Raw genomic sequence first — 9467 nt, 5'->3', positions numbered from 1 at the left:
GAACGTACTGAAACAGATTTGTCTTCTTGTTTGTCCAGTCCAAATGCAACTCGGACTGAGAACAAAGGTGGTCAATGGAAACAGCGTTCCACAAAGGTAAAAATGTTCCTCATAGTTTAAACTTGTCTGGTATTGGAAAATCTTACAAGCAGAGGGGACAGCAAAACTTTACCAGGAGAGGCTCATAAATAATCAGGTTATGGCGATTGCAACATGCCCTGGTCATCGCAGGAATGTTCTGGGATACATTGATTTCCTAACAGCCATTGCAATTTGTTATTCTAGTGAAGGGAATTGAAATATACTCGGAGTCGAGAGTGGATTTCATGCTCTTTATTCAGCTCATAGTGGTGAGGAGGAATGGAAGTTCCCCCATAATGTCTGCTTTATATACATTATTTACACAATGGGCTCCACATGATTGGCTAATTCCGGGATTCTCCTGTAGGCCAATCAGGTTGTGGATTCACTTCCACCTGGAGCTGGATTGGGTGGCTCCTGCGGACCAATCATACTGCTGCATTCTGGGTTCTGTTGTTCTAGGACCAATCAGACTGCTGCATTTTGGATCCTATTCAACTCAGTACATAACAGCAATAATGGTTATTGAAACAACCCTGTAAGATGGGCCACTTTATTCGCTTTTTTAAATGAATGGAGCTTAAAGGTGAGGTTGCAGTCATGGGCCATCTGGGTGGCCACTTTAGTGCTGCTAACACAGTGGTGGTTGGGATTAACCCCCAGAGGCACACTCCATTGTCTTTCAAGACAGATGGATGTCAGCCACAATGTCACTGCACAATTTAATTTGTATGCCCGTCCTTTTTAAATAATTGCTAAGGCTGTGTCCCGCCCCATCACAGGGCCCGATCCATGCCCCCATAACATGCCATTCTGCCACAGACCACCCAAAGGACCACCAGAATGGGACAGAAGAACCCACAAATGTAGGGTTGTTTTTTGGGGGGAGCTACATTTGGAAGTGAGAGTTAATACACACAGAGCCATCTAAAGTGGGAAGGTGCATTAAAGCCATTAAGCTCAGAGAAAGTTTGTTTTATTGCACAAGAGTGTAAAAAAGGAGACTTTGTTCCACTTGTTCTCTTTTGTCTCCCCCAGTTCTCTTCTAAGGGTGTTGAGAAACAATATAAGTTTCAGCTATGAGGCCTTTCTTCTGCACCCTCATTTTTTTGGTACTCCTGACTATTACAGGTATGCTGGTCCCGTCCCCCCCCCCCCCAGTTTTTATCTTTACAGAAATGTGCTGTTACTTCTCTTTGTGGGAGGCAGTCCAACCCGTGGATTGTTAAGTCACTCTTGGAATTTTCCCGGTAGGGCTAGGAAAGGCCTCTGTCTGAAACACTGGGTTCGTTAATAGAGATGGAGGAGAAATTCAGTTTGGTCCATATTGCAATGTGGAGCTCCCTAATTCTCACTTTCCGAATCAATGCTTGAACCAAAACACATCTCTCTTTTGAAATTTGAAGATTTCCAAGGAAATAATATGCATAGAAATGAATATATTAGCAAAAATATCTTAAGATATTGTAATGCTAATGCAAAACTGCATAACAGCAAGGGAAATAACTTGCAAAATATGTATATTACATACTACTGGTAGTACTAATACATTTAGGGACGCGGGTGGCGCTGTGGTCTAAACCACTGAACCTCTTTGGGCTTGCTGATCGGAAGGTTGGCGCTTCAAATCCCCACCACAGAGTGAGCTCCTGTTGCTCTGTCCCAACTCCTGCCAACCCAGGAGTTCAAAAGCATATCAGCACAAATAGATAAATAGGTACCGCTGCAGCGTGAAGGTAAACGGCATTTCCGTGTGCTCTTGCTTCTGTCATGGTGTTTCATTGTGCCACAAGCGGTTTAGCCATGCTGGTCACATGGCCCGGAAAGCTGTCTGCAGACAAATGCCAGTTCCCTTGGCCTGAAAGCGAGATGCGTGTCGCAACCCCATAGTTGCCTTTGACTGGACTTAACCGTCCAGGGGTCCTTTACCTTTTTCACCTTACTAATACATTTATTTATACCCCTCCTTTCTCCCAGACAGGGACTCAAGGCTGCTGATAGATACAATAAGAACAGTTAAAAGCATAAGGGGAAGACCAAATCATTACAAAAACAATTAAACATTAATATAATTAATACTGGGCTGAGAAAGGTCCCCCAACCCTGACAGAAGACTTTAAAGCTGGGCTGAAAACCCTCTGACATTCTCTTTCTTCTTTGCTTGCACAGGATTGTGTACTGACATTCGGAAGGCGAAGGATTGCAAAATGGCCCAAGGTAAATGCAGGCATGCCATGTGTTTGCATGACCCCTGGCAGCGGATTGGGAAATGCGACTTCAAACGTTTTTGCTGTGTCAAGTAAGCTTGAAAGCCCAAGAGACAACGGGAGCATATTGGCAGTCAATGCATTTAAAAATGCGGGATTGGGGTGGGGGAGGGGTGTGTTCTTATTTGTGATCTGAACTGACCCTTCCCTGCAAAATTTAGAGGTTTTGCATTTTGTGCAAGCTGCATTCCTGCGCAACCGCAGGAAGGGAGAGTGCAATTGTATTTGAATCCCGCTTGCAGGTTTCCCACAGGCATCTGGTTGGCTTCTGTAAGAATCTAGATGGGTCACTGGCCTGATTCAGCAGGATCTTCTTATGATCTTAGTCCCCCACCCCCCAAAATCTGGCGATTTGTGTGTGACTGAGGATGATCCTGGCTGCCACCTATGAAACATTTATGATGGAGTGATTAAAACCAACTGAAAGTATTGGAAAGAAGAAGAGGAGGAGGAGGAGGAGGAGTTTGGATTTGATATCCCACTTTATCACTACCCAAAGGAGTCTCAAAGCGGCTAACATTCTCCTTTCCCTTCCTCCCCCACAACAAACACTCTGTGAGGTGAGTGGGGCTGAGAGACTTCAGAGAAGTGTGACTGGCCCAAGGTCACCCAGCAGCTGCATGTGAAGGAGCAGAGACGCGAACCCGGTTCACCAGATTACGACTCTACCGCTCTTAACCACTACACCACACTGGCTCACACTGGAAGACCACCTCTTCATTTCTGATCTGAGCAATATTTCGCAGTAGGGGCGGCCGAATCATTTTTGGTCCCCTTAATATTTTTGGGGTAGGGGTGCCCCCCCAATGTCCCCTGAGTGTGGAGGTGAAGCTCAAAGCCCAGTGTGGTGTGGCCCCATGGCCGGCTCCTTCTATCCTCCTCCCCATGGAGGGGCAGGAGGGTCGAAGCAGCCTCCTTATGATGGCAGCACCAGGAGGACGTGGAGGAGGAGCCACAGGTCATTGAAGCTGCACTGCTGCTGGATATATCTCTGCCCCTTGCTCCTCCCAACATCTTGACATCATGCCCTGGACATCAAGATGTCATTTGATGTCATGTGTGTGACATTGTTCCTCCCAATCGCCCTCGCAAGCTGGCGCCTCTGGTTTGCAGATATTGGTGGGAGACAGGGAGGGAAGGAAATTGACTAGTCAGGAGAAATGACACTAAGGATTTTAAATTAAGTACTACCAGCTTCATTGAGTAGCTGGTTGAGATCTTCCTGGCAGCAGTGGACATGTTGCGCAATTTCAGGTTCCCCTGAGCAGAACCACACACTGTCTGGATGCCAAATAAGAGGTCCAATAATGGAGCAGCAGTTCTGACTGCTGGATCCATGTATTGATGGGAGTTACCACATCTGGAAGGCCACTATGATTTTATAGGGTTGAAGCCAATGTTACCCAATGCTCAGATTGGACCCCTTGAAAATAGAAGACGTTGCTCTTTTCTTTTGGCTGTTCTGAACCTTCCAACATTCAATTTCATTGGATGGACCTGAGTTCCAGTATTAGGAGGAAGTAGATGTTTCTCCATCTACTTTTATTCCAAACCCCTTAGTTGTATTTCCTCTAAACTAAAAAGCTCCTAATGTTGGAACCTTTCCTTATAGCGGAGGTGCACTATTGCCTTGAAAATTTGGGTTGCCTTTTTCATGCTGCATGCACGAACACTTTTATAAGGGGGTAGGAATAAACAAATGATGAAGATATGTTACGCTGTAGTAATCTCTCCATGCCCAAACTGTTTAATCCTGGAGGAATCGTGTACTTGTCGTAACCTGGACAAGTAATTTCAGTGGAAAGACAGTACTTATAAACATTTGATTATCTCCTGGAATCCATGCTCTTAATATCCTCTCAGTCACCTTCCATGTGGGGATGCCTCAGCACAGTAAGCCTTGGGTTGGTGGTAACAGAATTGTTTTCCCAAAACAGTGAACTCTCACAGTCTCTCTTGTCTTTGTAGGAAAACAACCAAGTAGCCTCCTGAATGATAACTTGCCGTGGATCATATCTCTTGCTTGAAATGTTTAAGATCTGCTTAAGCACTCTGGCCTCTGAGCAAATGTTGGCGGTGAGAGAAGATGGAGAAATCAATGCTCAAGGAATGCATTCTCTAAATATCCTCTAAAATAAAGCTGCTGTGCAATTTGTGTGTGTCTAAATGTCTGGGTGAATGAAGCTTGTCTTAGTCCCTCTTGCATCTTTATTGAAATCATTTTATTTTTACTTGGGTTGTGTCAGGGAACTGACATCGGAGCCAGAAGTGGAGGCAGGGCTCCCAAGCGATGCTGGAGAAGGGCCAAGCAGGGAGAGAGGGGACTCATCAGCTGGGGAAGGAAATCAGCGTAACACCAGGGATAAAGGGGGGCGGATGGGGGAATTGGAGAGGGGGCTCCAGGACTCTTCGCTGGAGACCAGCGGGGAGAGCACAGGTCCTCTGCTACCCACACCTACCCTGCGCAGACGACTTCCGCGCAGGGAAAGTAGGCGTAGACTTGGCCTCAAAGAACTTCTTTGCTGGAAGAAGTTCAAGAAACGCCCACTGACGGATTCTGCTAGCGACTGAACAGCCACGAAGTGAAGGGCTGTCCAGCCAGGAAAGGTTTAACCAGGCTACCTAGCCAGGAGTGGCGGCAACTTACGCACGAGCAACCCTATATAACCATTACAGGTTGTAAATTGCTTCTGGACTTAGGAAGCTACCTTAGACTCTCATTCTTCCTGGTCACAGGGGAGCTGTCATGCAGTGAAAATTGCAGTGGGTTAAGAGCAGTTACTTTTTACCCAATATCTCCAATATATGTTGTCTGCAGAGCACTGAAGAGGTCTGGGTTTTGTTCCACATGATTTTTTTTTAAAAAAACTTAACAGCTTAATTTAAGTTTTTAGAAAAATTCTACAAGGCACTGCTTTAGCATAATGAACTCAGGGCTCCTCAGAGCTCCTTGGATAGCAGTTTAGACAGCCTCTTGTCATTTAGCCTATTATAAGTCTACCTCAGAAGACACAAATAAACACATGTTGTGGGAATACATAAGTTAACTATTGTTCTAAATTTTACTGTGAACTTGACATGTACTAATATATTTTCACCAAAGACTGGCTGCAAAAGGGAAAAAAAGTTTATGTCTAATGTGATATATTGCTGTACAGTGGTACCTCAGGTTACATACGCTTCAGGTTACATACACTTCAGGTTACAGACTCTGCTAACCCAGAAATAGTACCTCGGGTTAAGAACTTTGCTTCAGGATGAGAACAGAAATCATGTTCTGGTGGCGCAGTGGCAGCAGGAGGCCCCATTAGCTAAAGTGGTGTTTCAGGTTAAGAACAGTTTCAGGTTAAGAATGGACCTCCAGAACAAATTACCGTATAAGACACACTTTTCCCCTCCTAAAAAGTAAGGGGAAATGTGTGTGCGTCTTATGGAGCAAATGCAGGCTGTGCGGCAGAAAAGCAAGAGGCTATCCCAGAAGCCAGATCCCTCTTGCTGTTCTGGCTTCTGGGATTCAGAATTCCCCCCCCCCTTGTTTTCCTCTTCCAAAAACTAGGCACATCTTATCGTCTGGTGCATCTTATAGAGCAAAAAATACGTTAAGTACTTAACCCAAGGTACCACTGTAATTCTTTTAGTAAAATCGCTCACTAGCTTTTGTTGACCCATCCAGTTGGGATGTACTTAAGGTAGGGCAAGCAGAAATTCTAACAAGGGTCAAACCAAGGATGGGAACTGGTCACATTTACATTTTGGCAATAAATACTCTTGAAAAGTGTCTGGTCTAAAGTATAAATAATGGAAGAATAGAAGTTTTCAGTTTTATTAATTGTTGTTTTCGTGTGTGTGTGCCGGCAGCTCTGATTTCACCCCCCCCAAAAAAGATTAAGAGCTTCTCAGGTGATCACCCCCAAATAACTCAACAACTTTTTACCTCTTGAAATATGGCAACCCTAATGATGATGATGGGAGACCCAATTTGTGAAACCCTGCCCTCGAGAATGCACTGCTTGCAGTTATGCTTCACCTTGTCCCAAATGGTTTCCTGGGAATTAACTTTCTTATGTGGATACTAGGGTACTAGGGATTTGTGTGGAAGTCATTGCCATGTGCACTTTTTGGTACATTGTATTTGTGTTTTTACTTGGATATAGGATAAATCTTGCTCTGGAGGGCTGGGGAGATCACTAAAAATTGTTTCCTTTCTTGGTGCCAGGAGCCTTTTCAGCAGATGAATATTGCTATGGTAATAGCGGTGGGTGAATCTGTCGCTTCTGGTTAGTCTCAGTTTCTCATTTTTCCAATCTTAAGTTTGGTTCTCCATAGTTCCACATCATTCTGAAATTTTTTTATTTAATAATTATTCATGTCCCCCCCCCACACATAATGTACACATTTCCCCAGGCAATTTGCACTGTCCTGCTCAAAGTGAACCCCACTAATATAATGCATTTTTTAGTTATTTTAACAACAACAACAACATTTATACACGGCCCATCTGGCTGGGTTTCCCCAGCCACTCTGGGTGGTTTCCAACAAAATATTAAAAATACATTAAAACATCAGTCATTAAAAACCTCCCTAACAGGGCTGCCTTCAGATTTCTTCTAAAAGTCAGGTAGTTGTTTATTTCCTTGACATCTGATGGGAGGGTGTTCCACAGGGTGGGTGCCACTACTGAGAAGCCCCTCTGCCTTGTTCTCTGTGTATATTTTTATGCACACTTTACCCAAACACGTGCAATTTTTTTGCACATATAACTAAGTTGGAAAACTGCATTTCAAAATTCAGAGGAGTTAAAATTGCAAATGCTAGCTGTGTTTTGGTTGGCCCAAATAGTGTTTCAGAATCTTCAGATTAGATAGGTTCACCATTAAATGCAAATGGAATCAAATTTCTCCCTCATCCCTTGAATAGAATCAAGGGATTAAGAAATGTTCCAGGGCATTCAAGCCAATAATTACTTTAGTAATGAGACTGAGTTTTCATTTTGTACACTGTGAACTCAGTAGGTCTTTGAATGATAGCAAGTGCACTGTACTCTGTGTGATCAGGGATAAAATATACAGTAATCATTCTTCTTATCTTCTTCCATCATAAAAAGCTACCCCTGCCCGTACGGGCCAGTCATGTCCAACTCTAGGGTTGTGCGCCCATCTCACTTAAGAGGCTGAGGGCCAGCACTGTCCGGAGACATTTCCGGGTCACGTGGCCAGCGTGACGAAGCTGCTCTGGTGACCCAGCACCAGCGGAGCGCACAGAAACGCCGTTTACCTTCCCGCTATAAAGCGGTACCTATTTATCTACTTGCACTTAGGGGTGCTTTCTAACTGCTAGGTGGGCAGGAGCTGGGACCGAACGGCAGGAACTCATCCCACCGTGAGGATTCAAACCGCCAACCATGCGATTGGCAAGCCCTAGGTGCGGAGGTTTTACACACAGCGCCACCCGCATCCCTTTTTCTTCCATCATACCTTTCATCTAAGATGCACTTCTCTCCCTCCCTATTTTTGCTCACAAGAACCCTGCGAGGTATGTTTTGATGAGACATGGCAACTGACCCAAGATAACCCTGTTGCATAACATAGGCACTCCTTTTCACATTTCCTGCAGGGACAGAGGCTACACAGCAATATTGGTGGTGGAGTCAGAAGCACATTGCCTGTGACCTCTGTGAAGGTATCTTCAGAGATGGTTCAAGACCTTGATTACACTTTCTCTAATTCTGAATTTTATAAGGATCAAGTCAAAATATAAACATCATCATTTTTGCAAAATCTGCCCTCATGTTTGTTGTTGTTTAGTCGTTTAGTCGTGTCCAACTCTTTGTGACCCCATGGACCAGAGCACGCCAGGCACTCCTGTCTTCCCCTGCCTCCCGCAGTTTAGTCAAACTCATGCTGGTAGCTTTGAGAACACTGTCAAACCATCTCGTCCTCTGTCGTCCCCTTCTCCTTGTGCCCTCCATCTTTCCCAACATCAGGGTCTTTTCCAAGGAGTCTTCTCTTCTCATGAGGTGGCTAAAGTATTGGAGCCTCAGCTTCAGCATCTGTCCTTCCAGTGAGCACTCCAGGCTGATTTCCTTAAGAATGGAGAGGTTTGTTCTTCTTGCAGTCCATGGGACTCTCAAGAGTCTCCTCCAGCACCATAATTCAAAAGCATCAATTCTCCGGCGATCAGCCTTCTTTATGGTCCCCATGTTTAGGTAGGCCTAACCAAACTGGTGCATTTAGAAATAGGGTCAACACTGGGTAACGACTTAGCTAGTGTTCCCCGCCTTTCTAAAACAAGGAAAATTGCAAAAACCTTATCTTAGGAATGCCCCATGACCATTCATAAAAGGTCTTGGAGGGCCCCGTTCTTATTTTGTTCTGATCCCTCCCCTCCTCTTGTTGGGAGGGATATAACCAGGGCTTTTTTCTAGTCCAAACTCGCTGGAACTCAAGCACCTCTCACGTGGGCGCCATTGCCATTATAAGAGAACAAGGGAGGCATCCATGGTGAGTTCCAGCACCTCTTTTTCTAGAAAAATAGCACTCAGTCAAAAAAAAATCTGCTTTGTATGCATGTAGGACACCACAACTTCTATTGATGGCATCTCCAGGTAGGAAAAACCCTGGAGAGTCGCTTCCAGCTGGTTACACAATACTGAGCTAGATGAATGAATGGTATGATAAGGCAGCTTCCTACATCACTAACACTCTTCTCTAATGATTGTATTATTCCTTTTCTTTCATTGGTTTCTTTAGGGGAAAGGTTGGCTCGGAATTGAGTAGTACTTTGGGAAGCAAAACAACGAAACCTCAACTGAGGTGCATGGAAACAATAAATGGTTTTTGGTGTGAGCTGGTGGAAGCTCATTAACCACAACCAGAAAGAGAGGTAAGAAGTAAAGACAGTCAAATGTCGAAGAAAAGACAGAGACACAGCTTTCTGGGGTTTTAGGAAAGAGCCATTCCCAGTCACACCTGGAAATGCCTGGGATTGAACCTGGTCTGATGCTCTGTAATGGCAGAGCAGTTTCCATAACGGCTTTCCCAGTTTGGGGGAAACAAGGCTTCACCAGTCATAGTTTATGAAAGGGAAGGAGACTGGCTGAGCCTTGCTCATGCATTTCCA

At 44.7% G+C, this 9467-nt stretch overlaps 1 long non-coding RNA gene across 1 annotated transcript; it reads left to right on the top strand.

Annotated features, from left to right (window-relative positions):
- The first annotated feature begins 1128 nt into the window (after positions 1-1128).
- On the top strand, positions 1129-4501 carry LOC309367703. The gene is made up of 3 exons (XR_014167294.1): positions 1129-1212; positions 2251-2380; positions 4317-4501. It is a non-coding gene; the product is annotated as an uncharacterized lncRNA (long non-coding RNA).
- Positions 4502-9467: the final 4966 nt, after the last annotated feature.

This window comes from Podarcis melisellensis, assembly GCF_964234715.1.
Source record: "Podarcis melisellensis genome assembly, chromosome: 3".
In the NCBI taxonomy this organism is placed as follows: Eukaryota; Metazoa; Chordata; class Lepidosauria; order Squamata; family Lacertidae; genus Podarcis; species Podarcis melisellensis.
This window is presented reverse-complemented; position numbering and strand designations above follow the sequence as displayed.